Genomic DNA, 20,825 nt, shown 5'->3' with positions numbered 1-20,825 from the left:
TGCTGCCAAACATACCCTCGTAAAACTGACCTTCCACCGATCCTCGACTTCGGTGATGTCATCTATAAAATAGCCTCCGACACTCTACTCAACAAACTGGATGCAGTCTATCACAGTGCCATCCGTTTTGTCACCAAAGCCCCATACACTACCCACCATTGCGACCTGTACGCTCTCGTTGGTTGGCCCTCGCTTCATACTCATCGCCAAATCCGCTGGCTACAGGTTATCTACAAGTTTCTGCTAGGTAAAGCCCCACCTTATTTCAGCTCACTGGTCACCATAGCAGCACCCACTCGTAGCACGCGCTCCAGCAGATATATCTCACTGGTCACCCCCAAAGCCAATTCCTCATTTGGTCGTCTTTCCTTACAGTTCTCTGCTGCCCATGACTGGAACGAATTGCAAAAATCTCTGAAGCTGGAGACTTACATCTCCCTCACTAGCTTTAAGCACCAGCTGTCAGAGCAGCTTACAGATCACTGCACCTGTACATAGCCCATCTGTAAACAGCCCATCTATCTACCTACCTCATCCCCATACTGGTATTTATTTATTTATTTATTTTGCTCCTTTGCACCCCAGTATCTCTACCTGCACATTCATCTTCTGCCAATCTACCATTCCAGTGTTGAATTGCTATATTGTAATTACTTCGCCACCATGGCCTATTTATTTCCTTAACTTACCTCATTTGCACTCACTGTATATAGACTTTTTGTTTTCTTTTGTTCTACTGTATTATTGACTGTATGTTTTGTTTATTCCATGTGTAACTCTGTGTTCTTGTATGTGTCGAATTGCAACGCTTTATCTTGGCCAGGTCGCAGTTGCAAAGGAGAACTTGTTTTCAACTAGCCTACCTGGTTAAATAAAGGTGAAATAAAATAAAATTTAAAAAAATATACAGTATCAGTCGAAAGTTTGGACATACATACTGATTCAAGGGTTTTTCTTTATTTTTTAAATGTTCAACATTGTAGAATAATACTGAAGACATTAAAATGATGAAATAACACATGGAATGATGGTGTAACGGCTAAACTGCTTTCTGACTGTACACTGTACTGCATGATTGTAGCGGGTTTACTAACGTGTTAGTTCTAATAGCTGTGTTGAACAACATGTGACAACTATGTAGGCTGTGTGTAGTGGTTACAGATCATGATATGAAGGTTTAGCTTGTAAAGTTTTTTTGCCTGGTCACAGATAACTGTTTGCGTGTGATCAGGGGTTTATTCGTTCCACAGATTCTGTTGAAAAAAACAGTTTGCAATCGGAAGCAAACAGAACAGAACAGAACAGGGATTAACATACCTGAATTTGCCAATAGAAATTTGACAATAGAAAACTGTTGGACTAATGATTACACCCGAGGTCAGCTAGATGCATCAAGGGTGTGCAAGGCAGTATTGAATGTGTCACAGTCTGTCACCTTGATTACTAAAAATTATCTCGACCTGTGCACTATATTGTAACCTAACATTCATAAGCTAGGCTGTAGCAACCTCATGATGGGTACAGGGAAAATTAGAGCATCATGTAATAGCCTAAACCTATCGATAGGTTGAATGGAATATAAATGACAGTCATCCAATATGCTGTAATAGAAATAAGGCCATAACACATAATCATCCTCTCTCATCTTAAACGGCACAGACCGCCACTGGGTTGTGTGTGTGTGTGTGTGTGTGTGTGTGTGTGTGTGTGTGTGTGTGTGTGTGTGTGTGTGTGTGTGTGTGTGTGTGTGTGTGTGTGTGTGTGTGTGTGTGTGTGTGTGTGTGTGTGTGTGTGTGTGTGTGTGTGTGTGTGTGTGTGTGTGTGCGTGCGTGCGTGCGTGCGTGCGTGCGTGCGTGCGTGCGTGCGTGCGTGCGTGCGTGCGTGCGTGCGTGCGTGCGTGCGTGCGTGCGTGCGTGCGTGTGTGTCCACAGTTATCCGGCCAGGCAGCAGCAGCCATACTGACGTGGGTCCAGGTCAAGGAGGAAATGGAACAACAGATAATGTACCATAATGATCATTTCTTCTGAGGACAAACAGCTCCCTGTTACTGTATCATTTAGGACCCAGGTGTTACAGGAAAATGTTGAATCACTCCAATAAAGATTGACCTTGTGCTCCATAAAAATGTATCAAAATATACTATTAGACGGGCTACAGTGTTATTGCTGTATGAGAGCCTCTAAGAGGGAGTGTTATGTTTGTGTGTCTTTTGTAGATGTTTGTTTATTGTTTGTCATGATTGGTTTTACTGTGAGTAACCCCTGGATTATTCTAGCTTTGGCGTGTGCGTGTGTGTTTGTGCGTGTGTGTTGACAGAGTGGTCCGTAATGAGATGAATGGGTTTACCTGTGTTGAGTGGGAGGAGACATATAGAGGTTTCTCTTTAGTCACATGACCTGTTCCAGACAGACAAGGATAAAAGAAAAGTAGGGCAGAGGATTAGACTGACTGTACCCTTCTACCCCAGGCTATTCACAGCCAGAGAATATTAGCTAATCACACACATGTACATCAGAGCTGGAAGATTCCATAAGAGCAGCTTACATCACTTACACTAAAGCCAATCAACACAAACAAACATTTACAGAAGCACAGAAAGTACACCTGCACAAGCGTGCAAACATGCATGCACACATGCAGTATAAAGCATTGTATGTGCCTGCCTGCCTGTCTAACTAATGACTGAGCAGCAGCTGATTCATACTTTACATAAGAGAGAGAGAGAGAGAGAGAGAGAGAGAGAGAGAGAGAGAGAGAGAGAGAAAGAGAGAGAGAGAGAGAGAGAGAGAGAGAGAGAGAAAGAGAGAGAGAGAGAGAGAGAGAGAGAAAGAGAGAGCACGAGGGAGAGAGAGAGCCACAGAGAGACACAGAGAGACACAGCGAGACACAGAGAAACAGAGAGGGACAGAGAGACTATGCTGAGGTGAGGGGTCTATGGTCAGTCCGGGTACTATTTAATGAAGCTGCCAGTTGAGGACTTGTGAGGCGTCTGTTTCTCAAAATAGACACTAATGTACTTGTCCTCTTGCTCAGTTGTGCACCAGGGCCTCCCGCTCCTCTTTCTATTCTGTTTAGAGCCAGTTTGTGCTGTTCTGTGAAGGGAGTAGTACACCACGTTGTACGAGATATTCAGTTTCTTGTTTCTTTCTCGCATGGAATAGCCTTCATTTCTCCGAACAAGAATAGACTGACGAGTTTCAGAAGAAATTTCAATGTTTCTGGCCATTTTGAGCCTGTAATCGAACCCACAAATGCTGATGCTCCAGACGCTCAACTAGTCTAAAGAAGGACAGTTTTATTGCTTCTTTAATCAGAACAACAGTTTTCAGCTGTTCTAACATAATTGCAAAAGGGTTTTCTAATGATCAATTAGCATGAAAAACAACACAAAGAAACGTTCTCTGAGGGCGACAAGCAGCAGCAATTTCGCATCACACCAGAAACTCCACCAGAAATGTAAAGCGGACTAAGAGCCTGGCACTGGGTCATTTTTGCCTTTTTGACAGTAGAAGGAATTAGAAGTTGGTTTTTAAAGGCAGTTGCAACTTAAAAGTGCAATTATTAATTCATGAGGATTTCCCCCAAAAAATTGTTGGGTAATTTCCAGATTTGTCACCAACCCAATTTTGTGAGCCGTGGACTATTCTTTCTGACCTCAGTTTCTCACCAAATCTTTCTGAATGTCAGCCCATTGCTTTGCATAGTAGTGCTTTCCTCTGTTGGCTTGTTTGGTAAAGGGGGACGTTTATTTACCGTAACAGCTAGTAAGAATCCCAGGTGAAATATATATTTTTCCTTTCAAATGTAGAACTACATTTATTGTAATAGGGTTTTTCAAAAGGAAGTGCAGCCAAAACCTTGTAAATAAAGATTACAAATATATTTAATGAGGAGCTTCTTGGAGCAACCAAGAAGCAACCAAGAAGCAACCAATCACTTCTCAGAATGGTGCTTGTTTAATAAAGTTTAGATCAAAGCTGAATCAAAGGCTTGCCTTTTCCAGGTGGGGCTCCCAACTGGAGAGCCTGGTAAATAGCCTCTCCACCCCTGACCACACAGCCTGCTGTCCTCTCTCTCTCACAGGGGATGCTGTCCTCTCTTACAGGAGATGCTGTCCTCTCTCTCTTACAGGAGAGGCCGTCCTCTCTCTCTCACTCACTCAGGAGAGGCTGTCCTCTCTCTCTCACTCACTCAGGAGAGGCTGTCTTCTCTCTTACACAGGGCAGGAGAGCACTTCCTCTGTTTGAGAGGGTCAGAGAGGCAGAGAGCCAGAGAGGAAGAGGACCAGCGAGGACGAAGGCCAGTGTATAGCGAAGAGAAGAGAAGGGATGGGGTTGTTTCATCCCCACCCCTTTGCTGTTTTTGAGTCCCATCACGGGCTACAATAGGTGCATTCAGAATGTGGAATGTTCTAAATAGCATTCTGCAGTAGAACCTACTGTGAATTGTTCCTAACATTTATACGACCTTATTGTTGGGGACAAGTGAGTTGCAATATTTTATTTGACATTAATCAATGTTCAATGTTTATAGCAATGGAATGCATTATCAATACAGAACTCATACAACATAACTGTGGATTGAGAGGAAAATGAAAATTGTATTCATTCAGCTGCTTTTCTGGACCAGTCTCTGATAGTGTCACATAGCATGTGGGTTTTGAACAGTTTGCTGGTTATGCCAAGACTTATGCCAAGACAGAGGTGCTATGTCTGACGCTAGCCTGGAACTAAACTCTGTTGCCATGATACCACAGCCACACGAACACAGAGGCAGTCATTTAAAAAAGGGGCACCTACATACAGTAGCCTACAACGTTGGCTTAACCGCAGAACCTCCAACAAACATTTTTTTGGGAAAAACACACAATAAACCATTTGTCTGACAGAAATCTTTGCCACACATTGGGGCTCCCATGGTGATGAAAGCTACAACAAACTCACTCACAGGGATTTCAGTGGTCTCCCAAAATGATCCCCCCCCAAAAATAGTTTACATTGAACTCTCCACAAGAGATAAGTACAGAAGCTGGTGGTATAACTCATGTTGAGCACAGTAAAACTGACCTGCATAGTCAGGGGAAAGCCATATATTCCTATCATGACCAGAAATGCTACATTTTTTCCTCAGCAAAAGCCTGGTTCTTGGAATAGTGGAACACCCCATCAGAGCACCAGCTAAATGGGATGAGTGGTTTGTCTGGGCAATGGGAGGGAGGAAGAAGGCTGTTAAGACAGGACGGACGGGTGTGTCACACTCATATCGGCCCCTCGTTAGAGTGCGTCTCGTCTCTTAGCGCGTGTCATTGTCAGTCAACGCCCTGATGAGACTTCTGGCCGGTGACAGTGTGTGTTCTGACCTTGAGGCTTCTAGGCAGCGTGCCCAATGTGTGTGTGTGTGTGTGTGTGTGTGTGTCCACAGTTATCCGGCCAGGCAGCAGCTGCCGTACTGACGTGGGTCCAGGTCAAGGAGGAAATGGAACAACAGATAATGTACCATAATGATCATTTCTTCTGAGGACAAACAGCTCCCTGTTACTGTATCATTTAGGACCCAGGTGTTACAGGAAAATGTTGAATCACTCCAATAAAGATTGACCTTGTGCTCCATAAAAATGTATCAAAATATACTATTAGACGGGCTAGAGTGTTATTACTGTAAGAGAGCCTCTGAGAGGGGTGTTATGTTTGTGTGTACATGTTTGTTTAGAACAAGGAAGAACTAGAGAGTCTGGCATGTTCCAGAACCATGGTTCCCTCTCATTGAGTGATGAACAGCATGTGCTCAACTACAACTCAACTCGACTGACTAGGCCTTCTCACCAGTTACTTAAGTCATTTCATCCAAATGTGAGAACTACTGGATGTGTAACTGATTTAGCTAGTCGAGGTGCTGATTAATGGTTGACTAGTAGAATCAGGTGTGTTTAGAACAGGGATGGAACAAAAATCTGCATAGTGGGTTGCTGTCCAAGAGGAGGGTGGGAAGCTCCTGCTGTAGCTTGTTGTTCCCCATTACAGAGAAGGGTTAGGGTTAGAAACACTGTTTTATATAGGGAAGGCCAAGAGACAACTCAAGGTCCACTTTAAAGCTTGGATCCTTAATGTGCATCTCCATCCATAGCCGCAGGAAGTAGGGGTCCTTTATTATTAGGGTGGCGAGTCGCCTAAGGGTTAGAGCATTGGGCCAGTGACCAAAAGGTTGCTGGATCGACTCCCTGAGCTGACAAGGCAAAAATATGTTGTTCTGCCCCTGAGCAAGGCAGTTAACCCACTGTTCCCCAGTAGTATTGTAAATAAGAATTTATTCTTGACTGACTTGCCTAGTTAAAAAAAGGTTAAATTAAAAAAAGATACATACAGTTTATGTTGGAAGTTTATGTACACTTAGGTTGGAGTCATTAAAACTCATTTTTCAACCCCTCCACAAATTTCTTGTTAACAAACTATAGTTTTGGCAAGTCAGTTAGGACATCTACTTTGTTCATGACACAAGTCATTTTTCCAACAATTGTTTACAGACATATTATTTCACTAATAAAGTATCACAATTCCAGTGGGTCAGAAGTTTACAAACACTAAGTTGACTGTGCCTTTAAACAGCTTGGAAGATTCCAGAAAATGATGTCATGGCTTTAGAAGCTTCTGATAGGCTAATTTACATAATTTGAGTCAATTGGAGGTGTACCTGTGGATGTATTTCAAGGCCTACCTTCAAACTCTCTTTGCTTGACATCATGGAAAAATCAAAAGAAATCAGCCAAGACCTCAGAAAAAAGTGGTGATCCTAACAGACCTAAGACAGGGAATTTTTACTCGGATTAAATGTCAGGAATTGTGAAACACTGAGTTTAAATGTATTTTTCTAAGGTGTATATAAACTTCCAACTTCAACTGTATATTACTCCTGTATAAGTGGACAAAAATAGTCGCCAGCAGCGCGTGGAGAAAGAAATTAGCTCAGAAATTCTCAGCAACCCCACCCCAAAACATTCTTCCCACGGCCATGTCTCCATCCTAAACATTTTAACACTTTAGCTTCCTCTTTTCATCTAATTTCCTGTAGAGTTTACCATAAGAGCAGTGCAAGAGAAAGGAGTTGCCTTCACCTACCTAGCCCTTTGAAACCCACTGACTACAGGAGACGAGAAGAGGCCTGTTCAGAGAGTTTGGAACACAGCCTAACCCTCAATCTCAGTGGGACTGGAAACCATGAGGCCATAATTGTCTCCGACTCCACCTTCCACCAGTACCAAACACTTGTTAATGCTAATCAAAAGGTGAGGTAATCTCATCCATGCAGAGACATAGACATAATTTGTCGTGCAAGCATACACACATGGGAGTGTGCACGCCCACCCACACACTTTGATATACACACACACACCCATGTGTCTGGTCCCTGATGGCTCAGAGATGTGGGTAATCACCAACTCCAAAAACAGGGGGGGGGGGGGGGACACAGTGCAAGACTGTATGGATGAAGCAGAGGGCAGATCCATTATCATCTGGCTACCGCCTGCTGACACACAAAGCCTGCTCTCACAAGTGGTGAAACAATTATGGATCCTTCATTTTTCTTTGTTGCACTGTTCTGATGCAGATGTGTCTCCCAGACTCCCACAATGCAAAGTCCTCCTATGCTATAGATTCCAAGACAGACACGTAGACCCAGACAGTGGCATCGTGCCCAAGCATTTATCCACTTGTGTGCTGGAAACATTGACAATAGTTTATTTTATGCATAATTACCCAATCCATGTTCCAGAAACATTGAGTTTAGTAGCTGCACTCCTTGAGAATGTTCAAGGCCTGTGTATGTGATATGTTTTCCAGTCTGTGTGATAGATAGTGAGCATCTGTACAGAAGCGGGATTAGGCACTTGTTGTTGTGACTTCCGATGGAACGCCCACTTGACAGGGTGGTAAACAAACATATATCTCAATCTGCTTCTGTACAGTCCGAGTGGTGGGAGGCTCGTATGGTATAGAAAGTAGGGCCAGTGCAAGAGCACTTACTGTAGACTTAAGCCTGGGTCCTGATGCTAAAACAATGATTGTAAGCACTTCATTCATTCCTCGTGGTTTGTCTTGTTCACAACTAGCTACCACATACAGTATGTGCAGGGGAAGGATACTGATTATGGTGATGATAATTGTGGTGATGATTGTGGTGAAGATTATGGTGATGATGGTGATGATAGTGATGATGATGGTAATGATAACGGTGATGTGACGATAATGATAATGATAATGATTATGGTGATGATGATGATGATGATGATAATGATGATGATAATGATGCCGATGGTGATGTGATAATGATGATGATGATGATGATGGTTATTAATGTGATAATGATGATGATGATGATGATGATGAGGGTTTTGATGACAGAAGTGTATGTGGGGAAGGATACTGATTAGGTCAATCCTGTTGTATCGGGCTTGTAGTGGTTATGAGTAATGAATTTGACCCTACTAGAGTTTCTGTACTAATGAAGCATTAAGACACAAATCAAATCAAATCAAATTTGTCACATACACATGGTTAGCAGATGTTAATGCGAGTGTAGCGAAATGCTTGTGCTTCTAGTTCCGACAATGCAGTAATAACCAACAAGTAATCTAACTAACAATTCCAAAACTACTGTCTTATACACAGTGTAAGGGGATAAAGAATATGTACATAAGGATATATGAATGAGTGATGGTACAGAGGAGCATAGGCAAGATACAGTAGATGGTATCGAGTACAGTATATACATATGAGATGAGTATGTAAACAAAGTGGCATAGTTAAAGTGGCTAGTGATACATGTATTACATAAGGATGCAGTCGATGATATAGAGTACAGTATATACGTACGCATATGAGATGAATAATGTAGGGTAAGTAACATTATATAAGGTAGCATTGTTTAAAGTGGCTAGTGATATATTTACATTTCCCATCAATTCCCATTATTAAAGTGGCTGGAGTTGAGTCAGTGTCAGTGTCAGTGTGTTGGCAGCAGCCACTCAATGTTAGTGGTGGCTGTTTAACAGTCTGATGGCCTTGAGATAGAAGCTGTTTTTCAGTCTCTCGGTCCCAGCTTTGGTGCACCTGTACTGACCTCGCCTTCTGGATGATAGCGGGGTGAACAGGCAGTGGCTCGGGTGGTTGATGTCCTTGATGATCTTTATGGCCTTCCTGTAACATCGGGTGGTGTAGGTGTCCTGGAGGGCAAGTAGTTTGCCCCCGGTGATGCGTTGTGCAGACCTCACTACCCTCTGGAGAGCCTTACGGTTGTGTGCGGAGCAGTTGCCGTACCAGGCGGTGATACAGCCCGACAGGATGCTCTCGATTGTGCATTGGTAGAAGTTTGTGAGTGCTTTTGGTGACAAGCCAAATTTCTTCAGCCTCCTGAGGTTGAAGAGGCGCTGCTGCGCCTTCTTCACGATGCTGTCTGTGTGAGTGGACCAATTCAGTTTGTCTGTGATGTGTACGCCGAGGAACTTAAAACTTACTACCCTCTCCACTACTGTTCCATCAATGTGGATAGGGGGGTGTTCCCTCTGCTGTTTCCTGAAGTCCACAATCATCTCCTTAGTTTTGTTGACGTTGAGTGTGAGGTTATTTTCCTGACACCACACTCCGAGGGCCCTCACCTCCTCCCTGTAGGCCGTCTCGTCGTTGTTGGTAATCAAGCCTACCAGATCTGTGAGCTACTGTAGGCTCGACCCTAATTTATGTGCTGTCTGTCATGGCCCAAGACAATAGCTAAGGGTCAGATCGCCTTTCTGAGGGGCCAAAATGTAAATCTGAGGGGCCAAAAATGTAAATATTGAATGTCTGGTACAGTATCCAGAGAACTGACTATTGAATGTCTGGTACAGTATCCAGAGAACTGACTATTGAATGTCTGGTACAGTATCCAGAGAACTGACTACTGAATGTCTGGTACAGTATCCAGAGAATGATGACTCCTTGCTGTCCCCAGTCCACCTGGCCGTGCTGCTGCTCCAGTTTCAACTGACCTGAGCCCTAGGACCATGCCCCAGGACTACCTGACATGATGACTCCTTGCTGTCCCCAGTCCATCTGACCGTGCTGCTGCTCCAGTTTCAACTGTTCTGCCTTATTATTATATGACCATGCTGGTCATTTATGAACATTTGAACATCTTTGCCATGTTCTGTTATAATCTCCACCTGGCACAGCCAGAAGAGGACTGGCCACCCCACATAGCCTGGTTCCTCTCTAGGTTTCTTCCTAGGTTTTGGCCTTTCTAGGGAGTTTTTCCTAGCCACCGTGCTTCTACACCTGCATTGCTTGCTGTTTGGGGTTTTAGGCTGGGTTTCTGTACAGCACTTTGAGATATCAGCTGATGTACGAAGGGCTATATAAATAAATTTGATTTGATTTGATTTGAACTGACTACTGAATGTCTGATACAGTATCCAGAGAACTGACTACTGAATGTCTGGTACAGTATCCAGAGAACTGACTACTGAATGTCTGGTACAGTATCCAGAGAACTGACTACTGAATGTCTGATACAGTATCCAGAGAACTGATTACTTAATGTCTGATACAGTATCCAGAGAACTGACTACTGAATGTCTGGTACAGTATCCAGAGAACTGACTACTGAATGTCTGATACAGTATCCAGAGAACTGACTACTGAATGTCTGGTACAGTATCCAGAGAACTGACTACTGAATGTCTGGTACAGTATCCAGAGAACTGACAATTGAATGGGTGATGGAATAATACTATACTATTCATGTTTGGTATCTCTGTGTAACTTCTTCCCTGAAGGGGACTCTGATGTCATATATCTAGATGTATGATCTCTGTGGTTCCTTGTAGTTGTTCAGAGAGAATTCTGATGACACTCTACGCAATGGTCCTACACAGCCCACACCCTCAGGCCATCACACATAGAAATGACCCCCTTCCTAGAGGATGATGGCTGGTTTGATATGATTGGATATCTTAGTTTTATTACCTTTGGTTTGGTCTGTGGATTGGTCAACAATACATTTTTTGAATACAAACAATTCAGATCTGGTATAAATGGAATGAAGGTCTATTGTTCTCTCTCTTATCCTGTATCCTGTCCATCAGAGAACGGTGGTATGATATGTTCTCATTTCCTAGGCTTCTAGGCCTCCAGACTATTAGGCATCTATTTGTAAGTTAACCCCAGGCATGGGAAACTCCAGGTCTTGGGTGCCTGATTGGTGTCACACTTTTTCCCCAGCTCCAGCTAACACACCTGACTCCAATAATCAACTAATCATGATCTTCAGTTAAAAATGCAATTAGTTTAAATCAAGTGTGTTTGCTAGGGATGGTGGGAAAAGTGACACCAATCAGGCCCCCGAGGACTGGAATTGCCAAGGCCTGTGGCTAGGATTGACCCTGAGTGTACAAAACATTAGGAACACCTTTCTAATATTAAGTTGCACCCCTTTTTCCCTCAGCACAACCCCAGTTCGTTGGTGCAGGAAAGGTAGTGACGTGTTGAAAGCACCAAACTGTCAGTTTAAACAGCTAACACACAGCTCTGACAACCCATACATACCTTACAAGACATGCCACCAGGGGTCTCTTCACAGTCCACAACTCTGGGAAATGCACAGTACCACATAGAGCCATGACTACATGGAACGCAATTCTACGTCAGGTAACTCAAGTGAGCAGTAAAATCAGATTTAAAAAAACAGTTAAAACAACCCGTCATGGCACAACGCAGACTGTGAAGAGAAACACACACATACGCACACATACTTTAACACACACACTCTACACACAAAATAAAGATCTCAAGTGTGTGTGAGTTAGGCAATTACCCCTCTTTTCCTGAACCCACTGGACCTTTGTTGCCCACCTGTACCATGATACCATGTGTTGTGGGATGGGTCAGCTGTACAGTACATGGAAGCCTTTGTGCAACAGCCCTGGGCCTGAGATGGGCGTTAGCTGGTTAGCAATTTAGCATTTGGTGCGGGGAGCTAACTCAGAGATATCCGGCCGGATGTCCGTGTTGTTTTGAAGGAGCTCTGAACACAAGTGTGTCTTCTGTAGTGGCGACAGGGTGAGATCCAATAGGATATTTTATTTATTTTATTTATTTTAACTAGGCAAGTCAGTTAATAAGAACAAATTCTTATTTATAATGACTGCCTACCCCGGTTAAACCCTAACCAGGACAACGCTGTGTGCCGCCCTATGGGACTCCCAATCACAGCCGGTTGTGGTACATCCTGGAATCACTGATATGCAATGCCTTAGACCGCTGTGCCATTAGGGATCCAATTAACATAAAACAAGCCCTGCTTAGTCTCTGTCCTAAAGGGGAGCTCACTGATTCTGCAGTTGTATCGCGCAATCATTTTGTTGACTTATATAGACAACTCAAGTGCTGCTGCGCCACTCGGGAGTCCATAAACATAAAACAAGCCCTGCTTAATCTCTGTCCTAAAGGGAAGCTCACTGATTTTGCAGTTGTATCAAGCAATAATTTTGTTCACTTATATAGACAACTCAAGAGCAAGGGTACATGTTCCATCAGCAACTTACCACCTGACAGAGCTAGTTTTCACCAACTGAGGGATTGCGCGCTTACCTGAGGAGCAGATCTCAAGACAGGGGTGAGTCTGACTCTGTACGGCAGGTAGCCTAGCATTTAAGAGTGTTGGGCCAGTAACCTAAAGGCCACTGGTTTGAATCCCAAGCAGACAAGGTGAATAATTTGTTGATGCTCTGGATAAGAGCATCTACGAAAATAAAATATTATTTGTCACATGCGCTGAATACAACATTACCGTGAAATGCTTACTTTACGAGCCCTTTCCCAACAATTCAGAGTATGAAAAAGTATGAAAATTAAGCAAAAAAATAGGAAAGAGTAACACAATAAATAACAATAACAAGGCTATATACAAGAAGTACCAGTACAAAGTCAATGTGCAGGGTTTCAATGTAGTTGAGGTAATATGAATGATACTTGTTAGTACCATTCTGTACTAATACAGTACAGGCCTAGCTGGGCAAGTATCACAACATAATGACAAGTATTATAAGGTAAGTACCACAAATCCAGACATGAAACAGCACAGTAATGTGATTGGAAATGTGAAAATATTCCCACCAGGTGGCGCCTAATCACTACAATACAGTATTCTGGCTACTCAAGGTAATCGTGATAGTGTGATGGCTCCAACCTGTTATGACATATAACCAAAACTAAACCATGATATCTACATAGTGTTATTCTTATTCTGAGTTATTTTGCTCTGATATAGGTTAGATGGCATGGCAATCTAACATGTTGGATCCTGGTGCTAAATCAAACAGTATTGAGAAGCATGTGAACAGTCATGGGACTCCTAACCTGAAACAAGCATTTCTGCTTATTGGTATGCAATTGCTCCCTTCCTAATATCTTTAATCCAATTTAAAGTATGCTTCTATACAACCAAATAAAATCAAATTGATTTATATAGCCCTTCTTACATCAGCTGATATATCAAAGTGCTGTACAGAAACCCAGCCTTAAACCCCAAACAGCAAGCAATGCAGGTGTAGAAGCAACCACATATTTAAAGTATGATTGAATAATAGGTGACGTATCAAATACAAACCTAAGAAGTTGGACCATAGAAAAATGCTGCCGTAAAGTAAGTTGCTGTTAGTGTTGAGGAATTGAACCTGCATTGATAGAGCTAACAAGCAGCCAATCTGGCATGTCATTAGAACATATCAGCCTATTTTACCGTATTAGGGTCCTGCATACAACACTAAGATAGTCTAGCTTAGCTCCCATGCATTTAACATGGCCCACAAGTAGCTAGAAAAGCTGCAGATGTAATTACAGCTACTCTGTCTTAAGCAAAGTGATTGATACTAACAATTAGTGCTCCGAGCAAGTCTATCATAAATTACTACTACAAAGGGTCCTGGTAGAATTTAGGAGAGAAACAGTGACCTCATCAACAAGCCTGATGGAAAAACAAAGCTGAACAGAAAAGTATGCCCTGTCGATTCTTTGAAGCCAGAGAGATTCATAGATCAAACTACAGTAGTCCCTTGCCAGTTGTCTATCCCCACATAAAAATGCACACACTTAAGCAGGACTCGGTTAGTAGCAGGAGCACATCTGGAACTTTGCTATTTTTTTCTGTGATTTCCGCCCAATGGCTATAAATGCAAGAAATCCAACCTTACAAGGCAGAGTTCCTCTGTCCAGTGTCTGTGTTCTTTTGTCCATCTTAGTATTTTATTTTTATTGGCCAGTCTGAGATATGGCTTTTTCTTTGCAACTCTGTCTAGAAGGCCCGGATCCCGGAGTCGCCTCTTCACTGTTGACGTTGAAACTGGTGTTTTGCGGATACTATTTAATGAAGCTGCCAGTTGAAGACTTGTGAGGCATATGTTTCTCAAACTAGACATGAATGTACTTGTCCTCTTGTTCAGTTGTGCACCAGTTGTGCACGCCTCCCACTCCTCTTTCTATTCTGGTTAGAGACAGTTTTGCTCTGTTCTGTGAAGGGAGTAGTACACAGCGTTGTACGAGATCTTCAGTTTCTTGGCAATTTCTTGCATGGAATAGCCTTCATTTCTCAGAACAAGAATAGACTGACGAGTTTCAGAAGAAAGTTCAATGTTTCTGGCCATTTTGAGCCTGTAATCAAACCCACAAATGCTGATGCTCCAGATACTCAACTAGTCTAAAGAAGGCCAGTTTTATTACTTCTTTCATCAGAACAACAGTTTTCAGCTGTGCTAACATAATTGCAAAAGTGTTTTCTAATGATCAATTAGCCTTTTAAAATGATTAACTTGGATTAGCTAACACAACGTGCCATTGGAACACAGGAGTGATGGTTGCTGATAATGGGCCTCTGTACGCCTATGTAGATACTCCATTAAAAATCAGCTGTTTCCAGCTACAATAGACATTTACAAAATTAACAATGTCTACACTGTATTTCTGATCAATTTGATGTTAATTTAATGGACAAAAAATGTGCTTTTCTTTCAGAAACAAGGACATTTCTAAGTGACCCCAAACTTTTGAACGGTAGTGTATATTATTTTAAAAAATAAAGATTTCAAGGGCAAACCACACTTGTTGGCGCAGGTAGGCCCACTACATCCCGGACTGGCTTCATCTTCCAAAGCCCCCACCATTTCTCCTTTACCCAAATCCAGATAGCTGATGTTCTGAAAGAGCTGCAAAATCTGGACCCCTACAAATCAGCCGGGCTAGACAATCTGGACCCTCTCTTTCTAAAATAATCTGCCGAAATTGTTGCAACCTCTATTACTAGCCTGTTCAACCTCTATTTCATATCATCTGAGATTCCCAAAGATTGGATAGCTGCCGCGGTCATCCCCCTCTTCAAAGGGGGTGACCCTCTAGACCCAAACTGCTACAGACCTATATCTATCCTACCCTGTCTTTCTAAGGTCTTTGAAAACCAAGTTAACAAACAGATTACTGACCATTTTGAATCCCACCATACCTTTTCCACTATGCAAACTGGTTTCAGAGCTGGTCATGGGTGCACCTCAGCCACGCTCAAGGTTCTAAATGACATCATAACCGCCATCGATAAGAGACATTACTGTGCAGCCGTATTCATCGACCCGGCCAAGGTTTTCGACTCTGTCAATCACCACATTCTTATTAGCAGACTCGACAGCCTTGGTCTCTCAAATGATTGCCTCGCCTGGTTTACCAACTACTTCTCTGAGTTCAGTGTGTCAAATCGGAGGGACTGTTGTCCGGTCCACTGACAGTCTCTATGGGTGTGCCACAGGGTTCAATTCTCGGGCCGACTCTCTTTTCTGTATACATCAATGATGTCGCTCTCGCTGCTGGTGATTCTCTGATGCACCTCTACGCAGGCGACACCATTCTGTATACTTCTGGCCCCTCCTTGGACACGGTGTTAACTAACCTCCAGACGAGCTTCAATGCCATACAACTCTCCTTCCGTGGCCTCCAACTGCTCTTAAACGCAAGTAAAACTAAATGCATGCTATTTAATAGATCACTGCCCGCACCTGCCCGCCCGTCCAGCATCACTATTCTGGACGGCTCTGACTTAGAATACGTGGACAACTACAAATACCTGGGTGTCTAGTTAGACTGTAAACTATCCTTCCAGACTCACATTAAGCATCTCCAATCCAAAATTAAATCTAGAATCGGCTTCCTATATCGCAACAAACTCTCCTCAAACAATAGCATGGTATTATTTCACTGTAATAGCTACTGTAAATTGGACAGTACAGTTAGATTAACAAGAATTTCTGCCAATATCAGATATGTCTATGTCCTGGGAAATGTTCTTGTTACTTAACACCTCTTGCTAATCGCATTAGCCTATGTTAGCTCAACCGTCCCGTGGACAGGACACCGATCCTGAAGATGTTTTTAAGACGAAGGAGGACAATTAATATTTTAATGAGGATGGCCTTATTTCTATTACGGCATATTGGACGACTGTCATTAATTTTCCATTCACCAAGTTCAATGTAACACTAATAGGTTTAGGCTTACATGATAGGTTTAGTTAATACTCAAATTTTCTCTACGCCCATCATGAGGTTGCTACAACCTAGCCTATGAATGGAAGTTTACAACGTAGGTGCAACACAGGTTGAGAGAAAATGTTTAGGTGACAGACAGTGACACATTCAATATCGCCTTGCACACTTGCCTGCATCAAGCTGATCTAGAGTGGAATCGTGTCCAACAGTTGCAAACAAGAGTTTCTATTGGACACATTCAGGTATGTTTGCTTCCGTTCTATTTGCTTCCGTTTAAGAAACGTTTTCCAACAGATTCAGCAGAATGAATACACCCCTGATCACATGTAAACACAGTTCACTTTCATAGCAGCATCACTACTCTGGATGGTTTTGACTTAGAATATGTGGACAACTACAAATACCTAGGTGTCTGGTTAGACTGTAAACTCTGCTTCCAGACTCACATTAAGCATCTCCAATCCAAAATTAAATCTAGAATCGGCTTCCTATTTTGCAGCAAAGCCTCCTTCACTCATGCTGCCAAACATACCTTCGTAAAACTGACTATCCTACCGATCCCTGACTTCGGAGATGTCATTTACAAAATAGCCTCCAACACTATACTCAGCAAACTAGATGTAGTCTATCACAGTGCCTTCCATTTTGTCACCAAGGCTCCATATACTACCCACCACTGCGACCTGTGTGCTCTCGTTGGCTGGCCCTCGCTACATATTCGTTGCCAGACCCACTGGCTCCAGGTCATCTCTAAGTCTTTGCTAGGTAAAGCCCCGCCTTATCTCAGCTCGCTGGTCACCATAGCAACACCCACCCGTAGCACGCGCTCCAGCAGGTATATTTCACTGGTCATCCCCAAAGCCAACACTTCCTTTGGCCGCCTTTCCTTCCAGTTCTCTGCTGCCAATGACTGGAACGAATTGCAAAAATCACTGAAACTGAAGACTTATCTCCCTCTCTAACTTTAAGCATCAGCTGTCAGAGCAGCTTACCGATCACTGTACCTGTACACAGCCAATCTGTAAATAGCACACCCAACTACCTCATCCCCATATTATTATTTATCTTCTTGCTCTTTTGCATATAAGCAGTTTATCAGTTACACCAGCGGGCAATACATTTGTAAAACCAAAAGCTTACCTTGAATTGGAAGAGTTCCAGTGTTGCGTTGGATACTCATAGCTAGCTGCATTTGATAGCTAAGTAAGTGAAATTGGAAAAAAAAATATCTCGCTCTCTTGCTTCTCCCTCATTTTTTAAGAAATTAATTTGTTAAAAACTGTTCAACTATTGTCTTTGTCTTTGAGTCAACTACTCATCACACTTTATGCACTACCGTGCTAGCTAGCTGTAGCTTATGCTTTCAGTTCTAGATTAAAGGTGGATCAGGGAATCACCCGCAGCAAGAGCGACATCATTGATATATACAGAGAAAAGAGTCGGCCCGAGGATTGAATCCTGTGGTACACCCATAGAGACTGCCAGAGGTCCGGACAACAGGTTCTCCGATTTGACACACTGAACTCTGTCTGCGAAGTAGTTGGTGAACTAGGCAAGGCAGTCATTTGAGAAACCAAGGCTATTGAGTCTGCCGATAAGAATACTGTGATTAACAGAGTCAAAAGCCTTGGCCAGGTCGATCCCGGATGAGCCCCCATTATGTTACGCACGCCTCTATGAAGAGGGAACGCAACACCCTGCTACAACTAAACTCTCTGTGAAGCGAAAAAGGTACGGACTGTAGGTGCAAGTAAGAATGACAACAGGCAGAATGTGGTACCGTTTACAAGGACTTTATTCCTTTACACGGTAATATGGGGAAAAGGGGCTGGACGGAACCAAAGCAAAGAAAGTAAATCTCAAAGCCCCCCTCTCTCCTATTTTACCTGCCTACCCACTACTTACCTAATTTAGCACCACCTGGTGCCCTAACCAAAATACAAGGGGTGGTCCGCCCAGGTCTTACCTAGTGTGTCTAGACAGCGAATATGCTACGGGTATATGTATGCCCGCGGGCCTCTTGCCTAAGCACTCCCTAGGTGCCTTCCCCTTCCCCCCCTGGGAACAAATGAAACAGAATATTAAACTATTTCAAACAAACTAAGAAACAAAAGGATGTCAAATAAGCTCTATCTGAGCAACAAACTCACAGAACATACCACTTTCCAGCAAAATCAACCTCTATCACAATCAATCTCAGCAATCCCTACCTCCAGCAAAATCTCTACCTCCAAAAAGATCTCCTGAACAGAACACTGGCTTTTATATAGCTTCAGAAGGAATGGGTAATTGGAGACAGCTGTGTCTTGACGAGGGGGCGGGGTCAGCTCTCCAATTAGCCCTGGAGTCGACCAATCAGCTGCTTGAGGGATTTCAGGAAGCCATTTCCTGAAATAAACACATGTAAATACACAAACTACAACACATAATCTGGGGAACGTAACACTGGTCAAGGGCAGTCAGGTCTGGAGTGAACCAAGGGCTATATCTGTTCTTAGTTCTATTTTTTTTTGAAGGGAGCATACTTATTTAAGATGGTGAGGAAATTACTTTTAAAGAATGACCAGGCATCTTCGACTGATGGGATGAGGTCAATTTCCTTCCAGGATACCCGGGCCAGGTTTATTAGAAAGGCCTGCCCTCAGAAATGTTTTAGGGAGCATTTGAGGGTGATGAGGGGTGGTCGTTTGACCGCGGACCCATAGTGGATGCAGGCAATGAGGCAGTGATCGCTGAGATTCTGATTTAAAACAGCAGAGGTGTATTTGGGGTGCAAGTTGGTCTAGCTTAGCTTGTAGGACTGCCGGGGTGTTAAGTGACTGGCACCGGACTGGTGACACGCACTTCAGGGACAGCGCTGGGAGCGAGCACAGGATGTACCGGACTGGGGAGGCACACTGGAGGCCTGATGCGTGGATCCGGCACAGGTGGCACTGGACTGGTGACACGCACTTCAGGGAGAGTGCGGGGAGCGGGCAGAGGACGTACCAGACAGGGAAGGCACACTGGAGGCTAGATGTGTGAAACCGGTGCAGTTGGCACCGGACTTGTGTCACGCTCTTCAGCACGCCTGTACGGCAGCATTCTCATCGCTACCACCTCTCTCCTGAATCTTTCATCAAATTCCTCCTCCGACTCCCAAACAGGCTCTGGCACTCTCCGCTGCTCGACCGCCAGTTCCATGTGCCCCCTCCCCCCAAAAATCTGGGGGTTTCTGTGGCCGTGGTCCCCGGTGTCGTCGCTGTCCTTCCATGCTCCTTGGTAACTCCCGCCAAGGAAGGGTCTCGTGTCCTCTCATGTCCTCCCAAGTCCAAAACTTCCTTACCTCATTTTCATGCTGCTTGGTCCTTTGTTGGTGGGATATTCTGTCACGTTCGTGTGGAGAGACGGACCAAGGCGCAGCGTGATTGGAGTTCCACATCTTTATTCCAAAGTGAAACTTAAGCAAAACAACACATGTGGAACTCCAATCACGCTGCACCTGCCCATTACATATCAGTCTATGTAATGGGCAGGTGTTCGACATGTTTTTTACACTCAGTGTATATCAGTAGAAGTCACTGTTCAGGCAGGAATCGTTGGATGGTGGCTTCTAATTTGATTTATTATACCTCTTTATTTAGGTTGATAGCATGACATCGAAACAATGACGTTGTTTCAAAGATGCCATTTTACTATCAACATCGAAACAAGATCAATTAAAATGTCTAATCAAATATAAAATCCTGTGTAGTGCAGTGACCTGGGTGTGGTTTCATTCTCACCCAGTAAAACAGGTTTTAGGGTAATTGAAGTTGACCCTTGACCCTCAAATCAAAACAAATACAGAGTTGTCTACATTTAGGTGTTGTTCATAATTGCATGATATGGAGGTAACATATCTCTGGATGATGGTGTTAATATAAAGTGAAACTTTAAACTGTCATGGGGAACAATTCTTCTGGCCCAGTCAGTCAGAGCACATTGGGGTCAGTCATGTGTTGCTAATTATGAGATATAACAGCCTTGAATCTGTATCTGTCAGTCAAACAGTGACAGTCTGTAACCCTGTATTCTGTTGTGTACATTGGTGCCCTGGCTAGGCTACTACTATGGCTCAGTGACCCTGTGTAATCCCCATATGGCAGTCGGTTGGCCCACTGCAAACAAGTGTACCTCTATCTCTCTCTCCCTGTCCCTCCCTTCTGCCTTCTACTTATTAAGCATCCCGATGGCAGCTCGCGCTCGTTCTAAGCGGTAATCAAACACTGTCGGGCTGCGGCCTGTCCAATCC

Source organism: Oncorhynchus tshawytscha, linkage group LG06, assembly GCF_018296145.1.
Source record: "Oncorhynchus tshawytscha isolate Ot180627B linkage group LG06, Otsh_v2.0, whole genome shotgun sequence".
NCBI classification, from domain to species: domain Eukaryota; kingdom Metazoa; phylum Chordata; class Actinopteri; order Salmoniformes; family Salmonidae; genus Oncorhynchus; species Oncorhynchus tshawytscha.
Note: the sequence above shows the minus strand (reverse complement) of the source record.